This window comes from Carettochelys insculpta, chromosome 2 (genome assembly GCF_033958435.1).
Source record: "Carettochelys insculpta isolate YL-2023 chromosome 2, ASM3395843v1, whole genome shotgun sequence".
NCBI classification, from domain to species: domain Eukaryota; kingdom Metazoa; phylum Chordata; order Testudines; family Carettochelyidae; genus Carettochelys; species Carettochelys insculpta.
In genome coordinates this window covers 279,730,102-279,751,501 of record NC_134138.1, presented here as the reverse complement: position 1 = coordinate 279,751,501, position 21,400 = coordinate 279,730,102, and positions in this window count along the sequence as shown.

Below are 21,400 nucleotides of genomic sequence, written 5' to 3'. Positions count from 1 at the left end.
CGTGTGACACCCGTGACAGGAGCCCCGGAAACGCCGCAGTCACCAGTGGGGGAAACCCGATGCGTCAGAGCTTCGCTCGGGGAGAGGCTCTGTAACAGGCCTCCTAACGCTAACTGATAAAGCTTTAACTTATTAACATAAGATTGCTTAAAATTGCCTATGCATTATTATCACTATCTCTTGTGGCCTACTGCCAGCGTAGCCTTGAAGTGTTGGCACGTGTGCTTTGTTTTGCAGGTGTTGTCATGGCATGGTTAGTTGTTTTGCAGCTTTTTACCTTACACAGACTGGTTTGTTTAGGATTTCTCTGAGGGTTCACAGAGGGGTCGGACTGGTCTCTTGAGACCGTTACAAACTCTTTTCGCACCCTACTCTCCTCCCCGCGTGTGAATGCCGAGGCTAGTAGGAATTGAGTGAGGTGGTTGAGGCCCCTTTGGCAAGACTTTTGGCTATACAGTGTGCACCTGTGGAACAGACTTGACAACAGCACATGAGACCGATATACCCGGCGCAGAGGCATAAGAGCCCAAGGAATAGGATTTGCACCAAGTGGGCCGCCCAGCCCTGCAGTGAGCTTAACCGGGACCAAAGCCAGCTACTGCCGTGGCTTTGTTGGATACCCTGAGCCAGGGCCTCCAAACAATTTAAAGTGGTTTTTACTGTGTGACTGACATTGGTGATGTTGAAACGACACATACCTTTAAACTTAGCGCACTTGTGTTCATGTTGCAAAAGGAGATAATTTACAGCCATGTGGTTTTGTATTACTTTTTTGCTCACCTCCCCGAGTTTCTGATTGAGGGCCACAATGAGAATGGAGGTGAGGTTGATAGTTTTAGCGAGGGCACATGCAAGGTGGGTTATAGCATAATAGTTATGGCCCAAGAGACCGGAAAGACCTTTAAAAGCAAAGATTAGATCTTTTTTTTGGCGGCCAAAGTTACCCTCGGGTTGCAAGTGGGTGGCAGGGGCAGGGTTGGTAGATCACGCGCCGAATGGCGTCGGGCCTTGCGTTGCGACGGATAAGGGCTGATAAGGGGCACAATCCTGCCAATGGTACAAGGGCCACCTGAGCTATTCGCGGGTACGTATGTGCAGGCTACACAGCCACACAACAAGAACCACCCTGTTGGCAGCAGAAGGGGGTTACGGGCATACAAAACAAGCTGGGTTTGAGTACATTGCAGCTTGGTGTTATTGAGGTTTACTTGGGGTTCTGGTGCATTAATAAAAAGCATGCAGTGTGTAGCTTGCGTTACGTTTGCTACGCGAAACGCATATGTGCGATTGTTTGGGGCTGCTAACACAGTTCCCATATTATACAAATTGGCAAAGGTGGCTGTGAAAGCAAAGTTTCGCAAAAGGGTATAGTTTTGCAAAAGAGCAGGAGTAGCACTGACACCTATGGAGCATGTGTTCATGAGCTGTCCCATGGCCATACTGTGGGGCAGATGCGTTGATGGCAGTTTGTGCCAACGTTACCCGTACGTTGGAGCTGTTACTGATACGTGGGCCCCACTTTGAGGCCATTGCTACAGCAGTTTAGAGGTACCAGCGCCACAGCCAGGCCATGGCTACAGGGTTTGTAGCGCTAGTTTGCGGGAAGAAACACAGTGAGGATAGTTCTTTCTGTTAGGGAGGACCATGGCCATGCCCAAGCCTTTTGCTAGGATAGTAACTGCTTGTATAGCCCCTGAGGGCACACCACGGTGCCAGGCACTAATTAGAGATGCACTGGTTGCTGGTGCGGGGGCACATTTTATGTGTGCCGTTGTGGGCGTTACGGGGACCAGCTTGACTAGGGGTTGCCCCACTTCCCAGACAACCGGCTGGTTGGTGTGGTTGTAACACCGTAGTTTAACTAGTGGTGGGCCAGGGATGGTGCAGACGGTGCATTTTAGTCGGGCCACCCAATATGCTACCAGGGGGAATTTCTCACCCTTGGTCAGGCCGTATTGGCGGGCTGAGTGAGCGCCTCGGTGCCCTGACTCCACAGGTAAGGCCATGGCGCGTTCTGTGATTGTATGTTCTGCCATCTGCCTTGAGCTGCGCCTCCCAAGTTGTTTGTTTGGTATGGGGGTCAATGTGCCGCACCGCTAAGAGTTGTTGCCATAAGTCGGCACCCCAGAGGGGGCGATCCGCTATCTTCCATTCCTTGGCTTTCCACGTCGTTACCCGGGTGCGCAGACCCTTGTAGACTACCCAGCTGTCAGTATAGATAAAGGTTTCCGCTTGCCCAGCTTCCACTGCCAGCGTTGCTGCCCGCAACTCTGCCCATTGGCTCGAGTTACCTGTTTCCCAGGCAAAGGCGATTTCACCCTTATAGGGGACGTATGCGACTGCTCGCCTCCGTCTCTGTCCCGTCGGGGTGTACGTAGCGGACCCATAGGTTACCCAGATGCTTCCTCTGCTCTCCTCAGGCACGGTATCCAATGGAGGTGCCTCCGCCACCGGCGAGAGGGCTACTGGCGCGTCGACAGTGGGCAGCTCATCCGTTAGCTGGGGATCATGCTGAAAAGTAACGGTTCCCAGGAGAAGGGCATGTGCAGCAGTGAGCGTGAGGGCTCCCAAGCGCATGCGCTGCTGTAAGTAGTGTTTCCACTTGAAGTGGGTAGCTGCTTGGGCCACTCCTGTATGTGCACACTCAGAGGTATCCGTGACCCACCCCATTAAGGGGATCGGGGTCCGTGCAGTAACAGGGGCGACGCCCGTGACCCGCTCAGTGTCCTGCAAAGCCCACACCACTGCTAGGATCTGCTTTTCCAGGGGGGTGGACCCACTTTCAGCTCCGCAGAGGGTTTGTGACCAGAAGCCGATAGGTTCTTTTCGCTGGGTTCTACCTGCTGCCACAGACCCCAGGACGCCACGTCGCCGACAGTTGTTACCTCCAGTTCAAACGGTTGGCCCTGCAGCGGTGCAGTGAGGCGGGCGTGGACCATCACTGCCTCTTTGCAGAGATTGAAAGCTCATTGGTGCTTCTCTGTCCAGTTCCACTGGGTGGCTTTGTGCACAAGCTCCTGTAAGGGACGCATAAGAAAAGCAAGGTGCAGAATAAAAGCACGCCAGAAACCGAGGAGGCCCAGAAAGGTTTGCAACTGCTGTTTAGACAAGGGTGTGGGAAACGCCTAGATGGTCTGCTGCACTTTCGGCAGAATGCATTTGTCTGTACCTATCCACAGTACCCCCAAGTAGACCACACTGGTGGCTGGCCCCTGCACTTTCTTGGGGTTAATAGCCCACCCCCGTTCCTGCAAACCTGTTACGACGGTGTCTAGGGCAGCTTCAACAGTCGGTTCATCTGGTCGCGAGATCATAACATCGTTGATGTAGTGGTAGCAGGCCGTCTGGTCAGGGAGGTCCAGATGCTCCAGATTGGCCTGCACTAACTTATGGCAGATCGTCAGGGAGTGCTTAAAGCCCTGCGGTAACACAATAAACGTGTACGGCTTTGTTAGCCTTTGTTTGAAGGCAAACTGTTCTTGACTTTTGGGATGAATGTCAATAGAGAAAAACGCATTGGCCAGGTCTATGACAGTATGCCACGGCAAGGCTGCCATGGTGATGCGCTCCAGGAAGGTAACCATGTCCGGAACTACGGCCATAAGCTCCGAAGTCACCTTATTGAGTTCCCGATAGTTCACCATCATGTGCCACGATCAATCCAGCTTCTTTACTGGCCAGATGGGGTTGTTGAAGGCCCTCAGCATGGGGCGAATAATCTCCGCCTGTAGCAATGCAGCAATAGTGTCGCTAATCTCGTGCTCCCCACCAGGAATACGGTACTGCTTGACTGACACCGGGGTCTGGGGGACCGGCAGGCGCACAGGGCCCCATTTGGGATGTTCCCACAGTAGGAGCTCCACAGTTCTGATTGCTCGAATGTATCAGGGGTGCCCAAAGGCAAACAGCCCATACTGCGTATCCACACACCGGCCACGCAAGACGTCCATTCCAATGATGTGTTCACCCAAAGGTGCAGCCAGCACAGTCGCCCGAAAGGGAGGGGCTTTCCCCAGCGTTAGGGTGACTTCCACCAAATAAGCGGTGGTCTCCGCTCCTCCGAGGCCCTGCACGACCACCACACGACCCGCAGTCTGGGTAGAATGCAGAATGGTCACCTCGGCTCCAGTGTCTAACAGAGCCAACACATGCTGCTCCCCTCCCCGGGGCCACTTGATGGTTAACGGGACAAATGGGCGCCGGTCCCCTGCCACCTGTCGCACAGCCACAGCCCGTACCACAGGGGACCCTCCTCCCCGTCACTTCCTAGGGGGAAGGGTCCAGTCGACGGGAGCACTGGGCTGTGTCCTCCCCCCGGATTCTGTACCTTTTTGTGGTGCCTGGGTCTCGCCCGCCCTCTTGGAGGCGCCCACATCCTCACTTCGCTGGGTAGGCGGCAGTTGTAACCAACGTTTGTACAAGTTTGGTGTTGGCAAATCATTGATCTCCTCACGGGGGACTCCTGCCTTCAGCAAGTCCATCCCCATGGTTCTCCGGGTCACCCGAGTGTGCCCTTTCTCCTGTCCAGGGGCTCCCGTCCGACCACCTTTTCCTTTTGCGGCACAGACCACTTTAGTGCCTGTGACAGTCTCCAACCGCATCAACGTTTCAACCAAGTCACCTATACACCCATCCGCCACCATGACCACAGCCATAAGAGAGGCCTTCAGCTCGGAAGGGGAGGGGCAAGGCATAACAGAGCGGCCTTGATGGATTTTTGGACCTCTACATCGTCCGGTCCCGTTTCTCCCTCAAGAGCCACAGCCCAAGCCACGCCCAGCTGCTGCAGCGCACTCACCCCTTCCGGGATAGTACGCCAGGGCCTCACCAGTGCTTCCAGTTCCCCTGGGGAGGGGTAGACCACGTCCACTGACACAAGCAACCAGCGGTACAGGGACGGCGCTTCCACGGCGTTTCCCTGTGCATTGGTAATGCCTCGCGAGCTCTGCAGCACCTGTTGGACCTGTGAATCCTGGGACAACACGCCCATCTGGCAGAGTTCCTCTAGTAGCAACAACACAGCGTTGCCCGCGTTGTCCCACACACGCACCAGCCAGGCCAAAAGGCCTTCCCCTGGCTCCTGCTTAAAACTCTTCACCATCTCCTACAACTCACTTGTTTTAAACGTCTGCCAGACCTCCGGCTGCAAGTTGCCTCCTTCTAACCTCAGCTCCGAAATGGGACACGCCTGTCTCAGGACGGTTTGCACAGCCGCCCTGTTCACCTCCTCCTCCTCCTCAGACGAGGAAGAGCTCCAAATGTTCCCATCCCAGGTCTCAGGGTCCCAAGTGGCCAGCACAAGGACCGCACGCACTTGGGCCGTCAACACCGGTTCTTTGCCTAGTTTCGTGCGCCGCCGATTCACCACTCTCGCCGCCAACACCTCACAACGATGGGTTAACTCTTGCGTCCTTTCGGACTGCGAGGTAACCACCTCCTGCGCTATTACCCGCGCATCCGCCAAATTGCGACATTCCTGCTCCTTCCCCGCCAGCGCCTTCTGCAAGCGGAGAAGCTCCTCATCCAGGGCCCAGAGGGCGATTAGGAAAAGCCATGCTACCTCTCCCACCGCCCTTTTCTCCGTCCCTGGCCGGCGGCTCAGCCGCAGCCAACACAACGCCTCTTCTACCTGTATCGGCGTCACGCCTGCCGCCTCCCGCAACTCTGGCCAATCTGCCGGGGCTGCCCAACAGGCCACCATCTGCACTACCGGCCCCCATCGCTCCATCGAGGGCCATCCTGCTATGTGCTGCAGGGACAGCGCTGGCTTCCCTGCCTCTCCCGCTTTCGACCAAAAAGGCATCGTACCTGGAGAACCCTGCTCGCTGCGCCAATTGTAGCCAACAAGGCTCCGGTTCCCCAGAGACGAGGCTGCACCCAGAAGGCAAGTGCTATATTTGGTTTATTGAAAGCGTGTGACACCCGTGACAGGAGCCCCGGAAACGCCGCAGTCACCAGTGGGGGAAAACCCGATGCGTCGGAGCTTCGCTCGGGGAGAGGCTCTGTAACAGGCCTCCTAACACTAATTGATAAAGCTTTAACTTATTAACATAAGATTGTTTAAAATTGCCTATGCATTATTATCACGATCTCTTGTGGCCTACTGCCAGTGTCGCCTTGAAGTGTTGGCACGCGTGCTTTGTTTTGCAGGTGGTGTCATGGCATGGTTAGCTGTTTTGCAGCTTTTTACCTTAAACAAACTGGTTTGTTTAGGATTCCTCTGTTCACAAAGGGGTCAAACTGCTCTCTTAAAACCATTACAAACACTTTTCGCACCCTACAATGCTTTAAACGAGGGAGCCCTGTGTAATCAATGTCTTATGCAGCTATCGCAACTGCCCTGTCCCCCACAACAACCCAGAGCATTGGTGAGATCTCACAACTCCCACACTGAGTGTCAGCTTAAATTGTGATTTTACAGCGACGTGTTTACAATAGACCAAATCTCATGGCTTATTTGCTACCCATTAGGCTATGCCTGAAAGGTATCACACATGCACACCTTTGCATTCTCATGCAAATGATCTCTGGGAGACACATTCCTCCCAGCCTTCAGCAGCACTGCATTCCTTCTGCCACATTCCCTACATGTATAAACGGGGAATAGGAGTTTTCTCAAAACAGGGGGCATCCAGCCCTACCCAGGGTGTGCTATCAGTGTGGCTGCTGAGCGCTAGTTCAATACACATTCGTGTGTAGATGCAGGATTCCAGAACAGCTGGTTCCAAAAACAAGCGGCTCTGTAGCCACAGCCTGAGGGACACCTGCCTTAAGCCCAGAGGTACGAGATTTGTCACCGTTAAGTAAAACAACTCCGGATGTTCCTCTCTCTCCCTCTCTTCATCCAACAACTTCTCCAGGCTCCTGTCTGGTCTCATTCCCAACTGAGGCCGCACCAGGTCTGCGATGTCCTGTTAGCGATGGGGTGACAGCACCGCCCACAGGATCCCAACTGGACCTCACTATCAACTAGATTCTTTGCACTACCCCACCCCTCATGGGCCCTCATGTCCTGCCGGCTTTCTGCCCACAGCCACAGCCTGAGCAGAGGGCATCAGTGAGGTGGCCGCAGTGATGCTCATGACCTTTGGATGAGTTGCTACAATTGCCCGAGAAACCTAGAACGTATCCGAGGAGTTTAAATCTCTCCCTGCAGTGAGCATCACTTTTCATTTATCAACAGCCAGTTGAACTCACTGCCGATTCCCAGCGCTTGCTGAGGGAGTGGGGCCGAGCTTCCCAGGCCAGCAATACATGCTCCGTCTGTACCTGGGGGGTGACAACAAAGGCAACTCAGAGTCTGCCCTCACACAGCCTCGACCGCAGTCAGCCACCACGGCTCAGTGCTGCTCAAGGAGGTGGCACGAGGGTGTGGCTCTAACGGGCTGTCATGGGGCAATTCACCACCACGGCGCCTCCTGTTGGTTGGCCCAGGAATTCACTGGTTGTCCTCAGCAGGGCACCTCCATCTGACGGGTGAGTTGTCCACTGCCGCTCCCTGTGCGTGGTCAGTCCCGGCCCCACGTCGCTCTCTGGCTTGCGGCATCCTCTTCAGGACGCTGCCCTCCAGCAGTGACCCCTCTAGGAGTCCTTTGCCCCCCTCCAGGGGACTCAGCAGTCCTGGCTCATTCCAGGGCACCCGTCACTGTGGCCCACGGCAGCCCGGGTCTAACCCCTCATGTCGGGGGCAGACGACAGTTCATTAGGGCCACCCAGGTGTGGGCAGGTGCAGTACAAGGGGGAGGAGGAGGGGGAGGGACTCAGGCCCACCCACTACTCTGAGTCCTGCCCCAGGGGCCCTCCAGCAACAGCCTGGTTCTGCTCTGCTCTTCTCTCCTCCCCCTCAACTGCCTTGTTCCTCGGGCCGCTTCCCCCACGGCCCCTGGCACCTGCTGGGTCTCTACTGCAGGGCCAGCAGTCTGGCAAGCATCAGTCTGGAGCCTCTCCCTAGCCACACTTAGCCGGCCCAGCCCTGCTCCTCTGAGGTGCCTGCAGTACCCGGGAGCTGGTCCTGCCCCTTCTCTGGTGTAATAGAACGGGGTTTGTGGGTACAGCTAGAGAAATCAATCCAGGGCACCTTCGCTTAAACCCAGGCTACTCACAGCCCCGGGCTGGGATTTCCATCTCACTAAGGCAAATCCAACCAACCTCAGTAGCATCTCTGCCAGCCCCACTGGCCAGCCAGAAGCCACACAAGCAAACCCACAGACTTCCCCACCGCTCTACCAGCCCAGACCAACAACACCCAAATTCAGGTGAGGGGCTCTTAAGCCTGTGTCACCAAACACCACACAGATTCTTCCAGACCCCAAAGGGCCCAGCCCCAGCCCCCTGTCGATAAATACTTGGATCTTACCCAAACACCACGCCCATCAATTCTTTCGATCTAATACCTAGAGACTTATTAATACAAAAGAAAGAACAGGGTTAGAGAGAAGAATTGTTAAATCAATACTTTACATACGTCAGTCATAACTGCTGATGCAGCCAGTGACGTAATCTGCTGATCCTTGAAAGTCTCGGAAAGTTCACGTCAGGTTACACAGATTCAGTTGTCAAAGCATTGTAGATCCAGCCTGCTGGGGTCTACGTGCCAGGACATGGGCCCTTGGACACCACAAGACAAAAGATCCAAGATGGATGCTGCTAAATCCACATCATCCCCCTTGCAGAATGGGCCCCCAGTCCAGACAGGCTTAACCTGTGAGGACTGAAGAACGAAGAAAGTCCCTGCCAGGGCCTATCTTACAGCTATTCATATCTGCAGGGAAAATTCCATTCTTCTCCATAGGCCTTGGCTTAACTCCTGACCAGGTGGGTCTCTGTGCTGAGTTTCCATTCGCTGCAGTCCCAGCAGGAAAACCCACCGTTGCAAAATGGGTGTGGGCCATCTGGACCTTCGCTCAGTCTATTGTGCTGGCTGGGGTGGAGCCCCAAATCCCTTTGTGAACGTCAGCACTGAAACATTTCTCACACAGCTGCAGAGTTAAAAATCTGTAACTTTCCCTACATACATGACACAGACATGTGAGTAGCATCCATAGATTCAGGGCACCATCAGCTTTCATTTGGCACCTCACATGGCCCCTAGCACAATATTTGGGGCCAACAGCCACACTAGACATATAAGTGGTTTCCACACCCAATGTCAAAGTCCAGCCACATGACACCAAGTCAGGACCTAACTGACCCAGCTTTGCTGGAGCAGCTCCTTATGTACTAGGCTGCTTCAGAAAGCTGCCCTGTGATTGGCTTCCTCCAGGACCCATTCATTTATTGGCTGGGGGAGCTGTGCATTCTCCCTCCAGTTTGTCTTGTCCATTTCTTTGCAGCGGGGGTCCCTTGTCCCACTACATGGGCACTTACTATGTTGGGAGAGATTGAAGTGTGGACACACAAGTTGGCTGACACAAGGTAGGGGCATTGACCTAACTCTGTTTGCGGAGCAGGCCTCAGGAAGACAGATGCCCGTGTGTGTGTGGGGCGGGGGGAGAGTGAGGGTCACAGCCCATGCTTGGGACAAGAGTTTCTGTTTCTCGTAAATCAGAGGAATACAAGAACAGGCTCAGTTGGCTGCTTAGTATTTCTTGGCATCAAGCAGCTAAACAATGACTACAAAAACAGGCTGCATGGAAATAGTTGCTGTCAAGGGTCAGGGGGGAAGCGTGGGAGGGAAAGGAAACCAGCTACATGAAAAGCTGAGCTTGGAACCTAAGCAGATTAAGTGACTTGGTCAGCCCCCAAACTGAGCCATCCAGGGACTTAGCAAATTCACCTCAGTGTTCAGCTGACGGGTGTTTATACAACTCACAGCCGGTCACTTTCTCGCCAGCTACTTGGGGTGAGTGTGTGGATGTGGTTGCGCTCACATTTAACCCTTTGCTGGGCCCCGTTTCCATGGGCTGACCCCTCTCTGAAGCCACAAACAAGTAACAGATTTCTTCAGCTCGACTCGACGGTCTGTGTGTGCACGGGGGGAACGAACCCAACAACAAAGATGCGGAGATGGAGCCTGAGCCTGCCCCTCCCTCCCTTCCCTCCTCCTCTGCAGCTCCCAAACCATCACCATCATCATTATTCATTATGTGTCTGACCCTTCTGCCAGGTGGAGCCGGGAGCGGCCAAGGCCAGGTTCAATACCTGGCGGTTCCTTTTCAGCCATGCAACACAGAACCAGCTCACGACCCCTACACTAACCTGGGAAAATTACACCCCACCCGAGCCGTGTCTACACGTGCACGCTACTTTGAAGTAGCGGCACTAACTTCGAAATAGCGCCCGTCACGGCTACACGTGTTGAGTGCTATTTCGATGTTAACATTGACGTTAGGCGGCAAGACGTCGAAGCCGCTAACCCCATGAGGGGATGGGAATAGCGCCCTACTTCGACGTTCAATGTTGAAGTAGGGACCGTGTAGTCGTTGCGCGTCCCGCAACGTCGAAATTGCCGGGTCCTCCATGGCGGCCATCAGCTGGGGGGTTGAGAGACGCTCTCTCCAGCCCCTCAGCTCAGTGGTGGCCGCGTGGACCGGCCCCTTAAAGGTCCCCTCCCCCTCCCTTTCTGTGCAGGAAGCTGAGAGAGCGTGCAGGCGGCAGCCCAGACACGCGGCCAGCCAGCACGCTCTTGAGCAGCCCCAAGAGCCCCCAACCGACCTCATGGCCGCACGGCAGCCCCCCCAGCGCCCCCAGGGGACCCCCCCCCAAGGGCAGCCAGGGCAGCCAGGGCAGCAAGCGGCAGCGGGGCCCCTCCTTGACGGAGGCTGAGCTTCGGGACCTGCTGGGGCTCTGGAGCGAGGAGGAGGTGCTCCAGGTAATGGGGAGCAAGTGGCGGAACGCGGATGCATTCGCTCGGCTGGCCGAGGGCCTGGCCGCCCGGGGTCACCCTGTCCGCACTCCGGACCATGTCCGGAGTAAAGTGAAAGAGCTGCGGCAGGGTTACGCCCGGGCCCGGGATGCGGCCGGCCGATCTGGTGCCGCCCCCGTCACTTGCCCCCTTTACAGGGAGCTCAGGGACATCCTGGCCCCCCAGCACACCTCCTCCCCTCCGGCCACTCTTGATACCTCGGCTGAGGAGCCCCAGCAGGCCCCGGAGCCGGAGGCCGCCCTGGAGGTAAGCCCCGCACCCTGGGGGCCCCCCCTGGAGCCCACCCCTGGGGCATCGCAGCAGGAGGAGGAGGAGGAGGAGGGGGACTCCTCCTCCACTGAGACGGAGCTGCACATCGTCCTCCCCTCCCGGAGCAGCAGCCGGGCGTCCGCCCCCTGGGTATCCCCGGACCGTGGGAGTGGACCTACAGGTATGTACCCCCCTGGTGTACACCCCCGGGGTTGAGGGGCGGGGGTAATAGATATGTGGCCAGGGCCCTCCACATGCCCAGATGGCCATGGCCCCAAGGACAGCAGTGCCATGTCCCTCACAGGAGTGCATCAGCCCCTGCCCCCGCCCCCCAGCACAACAGTGCCATGCCCCATCCCCGAGGCAGGGGGGAGCGGAACCTCTAAGGTCCCCCGGGAGGAGGGGGTGGGACACCCCGCAGCAGCGGCAGCCGCAGCAGCATGTGATGGAGTAGGGGGAGTGCAAATGCGAGACTCAGGCTAGATATGAGCAGCAAGCTGAATAGTTCCCAGGGGCAAAGGATGATCCTGGGGCTAAAACTGGCAGGTGACACCCCTGACCTGAACAAAGAGGGGGGAGGAGCCGAGCTGGCTTTGAATCGGGGGGGGCTGCAGGTAGAGGCTAGGGGAAGGGAGAGCTGGAAGGCAGCCAGCCTGAGGAGGGGGAAAGCTACACCCCAGAGGGGCACCCCTCGGGGTCTTCTCCCCAGGATGGGTTGGAAGGACTGTCTCTGACTGCTGTACTGTCACTCCTGGGAGAAACTGGGCATCTGTGGCCTAAGAAACCTCTCCTGTCAGACCCTGCTGAGTGAAGTGAGAGTCACTCCCGCCAGGGGACGGGGTGCAGTGCAGGGGGACCCGTGAACCCCATCACAGCAGCATCTCCTGGGGACGGGGATGGGGAACCTGCAGCACAGGGGTGGGGGGACAAGGGCCACGGCTCGGGGCCCACACTAACGCCTGTCTCCACTCTTCTTCCCCCCCTCCTGTGTTCCGCAGCTGCACCATCGGCAGGACCGGAGAGCGCCGGCGAGGCGTCAGTGGTCCCGGAATCCCCTCCGGGGCCATCGCTCCAGGCCAGCCCCTCGGCGGAGGACCGACCAGCCCCACGGCAGGCAAGACGGCGGACCCCGCAACACCACACGGCGGCAACGGACCCCCAGCTGCTGGCCATCCATTGCCGGCAGCTGGAGGTCGCAGAGCAGCGCCTGCGGGTGGAGCAACGCCGCCTCCACCTCCAGGAGCGGGCGCTGGCCTGGCGCCAAGAGGCATGGGGGGCCTACATGGAGACATTCAATTGGCTAGTGGACTACCTTGCCCCCCCATGCTGCGCCGGCCGCTGCTGCGCCCGCCCTGAGTGCTCCACCTGCTGCACCACCCGCTGCTTCACTCGTCGCCACGCCATCGCCCCGCCACCCGCCACCGAGGGCCGGACCGCCGAGGGACACCTGGGGCCAGCTGAGACTCGCCGGATGTATCTTCCGGTCCGCCCGGCCCCCAGCCAGCCCCGGACAGGGCTGCGGCCGAGGCGGGGCTCAAGGCCACCCACCCCCAGTGCCGGACTATAGGGGTGTGGGGCCCAGGACATGGCCCCCCCCCTTGTATATAGTTGGACTTATGTATTTGTGCCCCCTGTTTGCCCAGTCCCCCCCCCATGTAAATAGTTCTCCCCATCCTTGCAATCCCTGGTTTTCTGTTTTTTGTTACATGTAAATATATGGAAACTTTTTTATTATTCACTTATGTTATGGTTTAGTTAGTAGGTCTTGTGCATAGTTTTGTCGTTATTAGTTCAAAAAGCAGTTAAAAAAAGAAAACCAGTTTCATTTTACCAACGAGTGCGTGCTTTTATTGTCCAGGAGAAGTGTGGGGGGGATGCTGTTGGGTGCTCCGTGGTGTGGGCATAGGGGCAGGGAGTGTTGTGGAGGAAGGGGGGGGGCGCAGTGGGGGCCCTGGCAGAGTTCACCCCATGGCCTCCTCGAAGTGGGCCCGCAGGGCCTCCCGGACCCAGGTCCCTTCGGGGTCCACCTGGCGACTGGGGGCAGCGGGTGGCTGCACATCGCCCCTGCCAGCTTCCACAGCCCAGCCCTGAAAAAAGCCTCCCCCTTGCTCTCCACCAAATTGTGCAGGGCGCAACAGGCACCCACAATCTGGGGGATGTTGTTGGGGCCCGCATCGAGGCGGGTCAGGAGACATCTCCAGCACCCTTTGAGGCGGCCAAATGAGCACTCCACCACCTGGCGCGCGTGGTACAGGTGCTGGTTGAAGCACTCCTGGCTGGCAGAGAGATGGCCCATGTATGGGTGCATGAGCCAGGGCCGGAGGGGGTAGGCCGCATCTGCGATGACGCAGAGGGGCATGGTGGTGTCCCCCACAGGGATCTCCCGCTGGGGGATGTAGGTCCCCGCCTCCAGCCGGCGGCACAGGCCCGAGTTCCAGAAAACCCAGGCGTCGTGAGTGCTACCAGGCCAGCCCACATACACGTCCTGGAAACGTCCCCGGCTGTCCACCAAGGCCTGGAGGACCACAGAATGGTAGCCCTTGCGGTTGATGTACCGTCCTCCACTGTGTTGCGGGGTGTGGATGGGGATGTGAGTCCCATCCAGAGCCCTGAAGCAATTGGGGAAGCCCAGGGTGGCAAAGCCCGCGATGGTGGCATCTGGGTCCCCCAGCCTCATGAGCCTGTGGAGGAGCAGGGCGTTTTGATGGCGCGCACGACCTGCAGGGAAAGCACATGGGAGAGCACCAGTGAGGGGTGAGCAGGGTGTGCGTGGCCCTGCCCTGCCCTGCCCTGCCAGTGCCCCCCTGCCCTCCCCCCACCCCCCGTGGGTCCTCTTACCTCCATGAGGACAGCCCCGAAGGTGGCCTTGCCGACGCCAAACTGCTGTCTCCCGGATTGGTAGCTGTCTGGAGTGGCCAGCTTCCAGACAGCGATGCCGACCCGTTTCTCCACTGGGAGGGCACGCCGCATGGCGGTGTCCTGGTGCCTGAGTGCGGGGGTGAGCCACTGGCACAGCTCCATAAATGTCTGCCGGCTCATCCTAAAGTTCCTGAGCCAGCGGTCGTCGTCCCACTCCTCAAGCACCAGCCGCTCCCACCAGTCGGTGCTCGTGGGGTAGCTCCACAGTCGGCGGTGTGTGAGGCGGGGGGCGGGGGCGGGGTGCTGCAGGGTTGCGGGGTGAGTCCTGCTCCCCTGCGGGCTGCTCCTCCTCCGGTGTGGCAAGGAGGTGCTCAGCTGCCTCCCGCATGGCATGGATCAGGGCGAGCCCTGCTCCTGCAGGGAGGGCTGGGTGGACCTCTGGCTGCTGCTGCTGCTGCTGCTGTTGCTGCTGCTCGGGGTCCATGCCTGCGTCGCCCGAGGTCTGCGTGCCTATGGCTCTTCAGACCGCGTGCTGTGCAGGCTGAGTGTGTCTGGGAGGTGCCCTTTAAGGGAGCGGCTAGCTGTTGCCCCGGAAGCGCTAGTCCGCCCTGTGACCCTGTCTGCAGCTGTGCCTGGCACCCCTATTTCGATGTGTGCCGCTTTGGCGTGTAGACGTTCCCTCGCTGCGCCTATTTCGATGTGGTGCTGTGCAACGTCGATGTTGAACATCAACGTTGCCAGCCCTGGAGGACGTGTAGACGTTATTCATCGAAATAGCCTATTTCGATGTCTCCACATCGAAATAGGCTACTTCGAAGTAGGCTTCACGTGTAGACGTAGCTCCGGAGTGTCTCACAGAGACAATGATTCCCCACCAGTTGGAGAAGAGGCCATCTCCTACTCTGAACCACCAGGTTTGATGGTTTGGTGGGGAGTGTTAGACCAGCAACCCCTAAGCTTCCTGCCATCTACCTTGGTTTGATTGCTGAGGTGATCATTTCTCTGTGGCTGAGGCTGGACTCACTTCCTACAAGTGGGATCAGATGCTCCTGTGCCATATGATGGGATTCCCTCTGTGACCTCTTTCCACTCAGCTTCCCAGGAACTCAGTTTAACTCCAGACTTTGTCACTTGGGTATAGTAGCTAGTGCCAAGCAAGGCTTTGCTGGGCTGACCAGGCTCAAATGCAGGGGGTGGATTTAGCTGTACCAGGATAGGAAGCAACACTTCCCTTGCAGCTTGCTAATATGGGAGAGAGAAAAACTGGGGGGTGTTGAAAAACAGGGTGTTGATGTGTAACTCATGGGCACTGAGACCACTGACAAGGGAGAATGAAATCTCTGCTCTACAGCCTCGGCTGAGAGCCAGCTGCCGTTTAGTTCATGAGGTCGCAGGTTCATTCACTCCTGCCAATGACCCGCCTCCATCAGCCTTACATACAGAAATACAGTTTGCTCCTGCTTTGGCATTATGCTCATTATCATCAGCTTGGCTGGTGTTGGGGTACAAATTGTGTTAATGGCAATTGCAATTTTACCAATCCTTGTGGGCATACAGAACGGACAGCCTGTGTTCAACCCATTGCCAAGGGAGAGACACTGTCCATGAGAATGACCATGGAGCCCTTGGCTGAATTCTGTGAAAACGCATGGGGGAGAAGAGGCCTCTGAGTCAGCAGGGGAAATGCCCTCCAGGTCTGAGCTCTAAGAGTGGGTCAGCCTGGTTCTTCCCACTGTTCAAGGACAGAGCTCAAACAAGCTCCACGAGGAGTCCTCTTTATTATTTCAGCTTTACTCCAGTGGATGCTGGAGACGTCTTGTGGCTGGGGTGGGCTTTGGGCCAAGAGCCAAATCCACCACAAGGGGGCGGAGGTAGCGAGCAGCTGCCCGGGGGTGCAGCAGCCGTGGGCGGCTGGCAGAGCGGTTGGCGGGAGCAGCAGTGCAGCCTCAGCAGCGCTATGAGTGGCCAGCAGGACGGCGGGCGGGAGCAGGCGGATGGCGAGTGGCCAGTGGAGTGCGTAAGGGCAGGACTGTGAACCCTGCAGAGGAAGAGGCAACCCTGAACTCTGGGTCTGCCCTGACCCAGGGCAGCCACTGGGAGTGGGAAGCAGAGGACGTGGGGAGGGGATGTTTGGGCTGCTGGATTTAGGCCCCGAGAGGAAGGAAACACTTCCCAGCCTACCTGGGTGGGACTCTCACTCCTGGCTGATGTTTATGAACCTGTTTGTGGGGTTCTCCCAGTTAATGCCAAGTTACCTCCCCTGTTTCATTAAAACTGTCCTTTCTCCACTCTGACTCTGTCTCCTCTGTCCACTGTCCTACTGACTTATCTCAGCACCCGCGTTCTCTTTTCAGCCGGACGCTCCATTTACCTCCCTCGTCCTGTCTGTCGTGGAGCAAGCCTCTCCCATGTGTTAATTACTCTTGCCAGGCCAGGCCTTCCCACACCAGATTCCAAACATTGCCTGGCCCCAGTTACCCCACCCATCCCCGTCCTTGGCACACAGGCACAGTGATGGTCACCGGCCCAGGCTGTGATGCCTCATGCTCCCAGCAGAGAACTGATAACTCATCTCTGGGACTTGTGCTCTGGACTTTGGGGCCATATAGAACTGGTCAACTACTTCCTCCCGTATCGACCTGTCCCCACACCACCATCCAGGCTTCCTATTCCTGAGGCAGCGCTGCCCGCCAGAGCACCTCCGGGTGGGACGAGGGCGGGTCATTTCTGTGCCTGTGTGGGGCGCTGAATGTCCCCCCCCACGAGCACACCCCTCACCCTTCCACAAGGCGCCCAGGTGGTCTCAGGCTCCAGGCACAGAGTCAGGCTGAGCACACTAACGTGCACACAATGCAAACCACCCAGGCAGAGGCACAGCGCTAGGTGCGGGGGCCTGCGGGAGCGCTAACGCTGTGGCCGTGCAGTAACTTCTGGAATGTTTGTCAGCTGGTCTCCAGTGCCAGTGAACAGATGATCTCCGTGGCAGCCCTTGCTACACGGCTCACAGGGTCGGAGCCTGGGAGTTGCCTAGGGCTGCACCAGTGAAGTCACAAGTCTCTGAGAACATTAGCTGTATCTCGGGTGACGGAGACGGTCTATCACGAATACAGTGATCAACAGACCCCCGATTTTCATTGGGGGGTGCTGGTTTGCAGCTGTGGCTCCTGATCCTGGGGAGTGAAGAGAGGCTGACTATTAAAATGAGCTACTTATCGGGGTGGGCTGTATCTGAGAGACCCGTTGACCAGGTGACCTTAATTTGCACAGCTAACACCGCCCCGATCCGGATGTGGCACAGCTGTGTTATGGAGGGCTGGAGGGGGCACTCCAGTAAAGTTCGCACCATGATCTCCATTTAAAAGGTGTAAAAAAGGTCCAGAGCGATACCCTCCTTTGAGCCAGAAAATCGATTACAAATGTTTCATGTAGGCCGGGCTTTGCTTGATTGCAGTTGGTCAGGGAGAGATATCACTTCAGGCACCTACGGAATGGACAAGATCCACGCTAGTGACAATACACAAGGAAGGAAGTGCATTGGAGTGCAAGAGCTACAGAACAGAAGAACTACGTTACTCTAGCAAGTCATCTAGGCAAGGTGCTGATGATGATACTGACAGAGAGACTAAGACTGCGGGTAGAAAAACATCTAGCGGATGAGCATGCGGGATTCAGGAAAGATAGAAGTACCATACAGCAGATACTGGCACTAAGATTGATAGCACAGAACGGTCAATGAAAAAACAAGAATATCTATGACTGTGTTGTTGATTTTCAGAAGGCATTTGACAGTATAGCTCAGAAAGTGACTTGAGTGGGATAGGAATCGTACAGAGTGGATAGCAGACTGATATGGCTGAAGGTTTCAATGACAATGCAGAGGCAGTGGTGAGGACGTGCAGAGAGTTGGGAAGTTGGTTTAGAACGAGTAGAGGTACAAGACGAGGAGATCCAATATCGCCAAGTATCTTCATCAAGCACCTAGAGCGAGCGATGGACAAGATCAAGGAAGAGGTAAAAGGGACGTTGGTGCATGGGATAAGAATTAGCAACTTATGGTTCACAGATGATACAGTCATCATCAAGGAAGATGAGGAGAAGCTAGTGAGAATAATGCAGAGGTTGAATGAGGAAGGGAAGCAGTACAGACTGATTATGAACATCAATACAACGAAGAATGGTATTTGAAGATAAGGAAATGGGAAGGAAGATCATTCTAGACAGGATCGAACTAGCGAATGTAGAGAAGTTCACAAATCTGGGAAGCAACATGATGTATGATCCAGACTGTAAGAAGGAAATAGCAACTAGAATAGTGAAATGAAGAGTGAGCTGGAAGGTGATAGATAAGATCTGGAAAAGCAAAGCTATTAGCTTTGCAATGAGTGTCTTGAAAATGTGTATTCAGCAGCATGTTGGACAGAAGTGAGACATGGGTGATAACTACAGGTTTGAAGAGAAGAATATTGGCATTTGAGAGGAGTTGTTATAGAAGGATTCTGAGAACAGGATGGATGCAGAAGGTCACCAATGAAGAACTGTATAGGAAGATACAGCTGAGAGGGAACCTGCTACCGAAGGATGTACAACATGAGTTGCAGATATTCAGGCGTACCTGCAGAAAGAACATGGAGCAAACAGTCAAGAGCCTGGTGTTGGGCATAATGGACGGTTTGAACCGGAGAGGTGGACCCCACAGAGAATGAGTAGATGATACACTAGATAGGTGCAGAGCTAGTCTGCAGAAACTAAGCCACTCCGCACTGGATGGGGAAGGATGGAAGGAAAGAGTGAGGGAGGCATCAGACACCAATGGATGTTGAGCCCATGGATGCGGTTGTTGATGATAGATCTGCTGGAAATGCTCCTGCTAACGCACCCCAATATGTCATTAGCCTTCTTGGCTACAAGGGCACTGTTGGCTCATATCCAGCTTCTCATCCACATAATCCCCAGCTCTTTTCTGCCAAACCTCTCCTTCGCCAGTCGGTCCCCAGTCTGTGGCAGTGCTTGGGATTCTTCCGTCCAAAGAGCAGGGCCCTCCACTTGCCTGTGTGTGGAACCTCATGAGATTTTCCTCCTCATGAGGAGTCCATTAGCTTGCTCAGGGGCTTCCTCTACACCCACGCTGGAGTGGTGGGCTGCCTTGGCCTCCTACCGAGCCCCCTGCCTGGGTCCAGCCACAGAACCCAGCGTACGGAGTCCATATTGTCCAGGCAGTCACACTGTCATTCCCCGGCATCCCACACTGCCAACAGCCCATCAAAGTCCCTCCCGGTGCCCCTTGGGGCACCACCTTCCTCCCCAGACATCCCCCCTTGAAGGGTTCCCACCGCTCCCCCCTCCCGTCTCTGTGTTTTCAGGCTCAGTTCTGCCTCTGGGGGACATCTGCTTCCGTGTCCTGTTCCGCCAGCCAGACCTCTGCCTGCTCTGTCTGGCCTGGTGGTGTCGGATCCATAGACTGTCTGGCATAGCCTGCAGGAGCTGCTCCAGGACCACCGTGTCTATTATCTCCTTCACAACCTGCTCCGCTGGCTTCACTCACTGGGTTGCCCAGTCTGCCAACCTCTGCGCGAATGCCCAGGGCCGCACTATCCCTGTGCACTGGGCTGACCAGAATTTCTGCTGGCACCTCTCCACAGAGAGGCCCACCCCATCCAAAACAGGCACCTTTATTGCATCAGTCAGGGCCTGTTCATTGCTCAGGGACATGTCAGCTGCTTGAGCCTCCCAGGTCAGGGAATGTGCCAGGCGCACGGCTCAGGTTGTCCTCCCCCATCCAGCACCCACGGACACCCACTCAAATGCCCCCAGGAATGCATCCAGGTCATCCACAGGGTTCATCCTGCAAAGTCCCAGGCCTGGGGGCCAGCTGCCACACCCCTCCCGCAAGACTCACCAACCACTGCAGCATCTGCTCCTGCACTCGGCTCTGCTCCTTGATGCAATCTGCCAGTCCCTGCTGCTGCTCTGTCTGCCAGGCCCCCAGGGTCTCCTCTCCGACGGGGGGTCTGCTGCCTACCTGCAGGGCCTGCCGCCTCTGCTCCTGCTCCTGCCGCTGCAGGAGCCATTGCAGGGTCTCCTCCAGCTCTGGGCTTCCAACTCTGTGCTCTGGCTCTGGGACCCTCTGCTCCTGATGCCCTGGGAATGCGCAGCGCAGTCCGAGTCACTGGTCCCGAAGAAACCGTCCCCCCAGCTCGCCAGCTCCACCTCCCCTCCCTGCTCCCCGTCACACCCAGCACTGAGACGTGTCTAATGCAGGAAGAGTTTATTTAACAGAAAGCAGAGATGCCTCTGATACGAGTATTGGAAACAACTGGCTACATGCAAAATCACATCACAACCTGCATTCCAGAGGCTGGACTGACCCAACCCCCAACCCCTCCACCCCAGTTCTTGTTCCTTCTGGGGACACAGATCCTGGCCCCCCCAACCCTGGCCCCTTTGCTGATAAGATTTACATGGCTGTTTGTTTGCCGTGCGCAGTGCAGAGCTGTGGAACTCAGAGCCCCCGGCCCTGCAGCATCCAGCGCTCACAGGGACGCCTGCTGGGCCAGCTGGACGGCAGCTGCGTTTGCGCTCAGTGGACTCAGGTGTGACAGCAGCATCCCTGCCCTCCGGCTCGCACCCTGCGTGGGAAGGGGCACATCCCAGAGTGCTCTGCAGCTGGGATCCAGCTGGGGAAGGAGGGGCAGCGATTGTCTGATCACATCAGTAAACGCTCCTGCGCCTCCTCCCTGCTTTCCCTGGGTGTGCTGGAAATCCGCACGCAGGCTGGCTGCTCACTACGGGATCCAGGCACATGAGCACAGGGGGATTGGGGGTTGGGAACTCTCAGGGGGTGGTGAGGTTGTTACAGGGGGGCCATGAGCTGTCAATCACCACCCCATCCCCGCTTTGCCTTCAGCATCTAGAGTTGTGTTGTGTACCTAAAAAGGTGTTTTGAATTTCTAAGGGGCGTGGGGGCACAGTGAGAGGTTTGCCGTGGGAAAGGGGTCCCCAGTACTAAAGATCAAGAACCACCGCACTGATACATACGCCGCTATGACTTATGTCGTTCGGGGCGTGGGGAACCCCTCCCAGTGACATCAGTTACACCGACTTACATGCCAGCAGGGAGAGCGCTTTGCCAGTGAAATAGCATCTACATCTGCACAACGGAGCTGGTCCTGCCATGCTAACGTGTTCCATCCCTGAGGGTACGTCTGTGCTCCAGGGGAGATCAACAGGGCTGCAGTCATCTCCCAGAGTTCAATATAGCGCACCTCGTCAGGCCGCACTAAATCAATTTCCAGGGCACCCGCGTCGACCGCGGTGCTCCCACCCCTTGTTCGGAGCAGGGGAGGTTGACGGGAGCACGGCCGCCCTTAGTGGAGATGGTGTGGAAGCCTGAATTAAGGGCTTTAGCTACATAATTAGCATAGCTGAAAT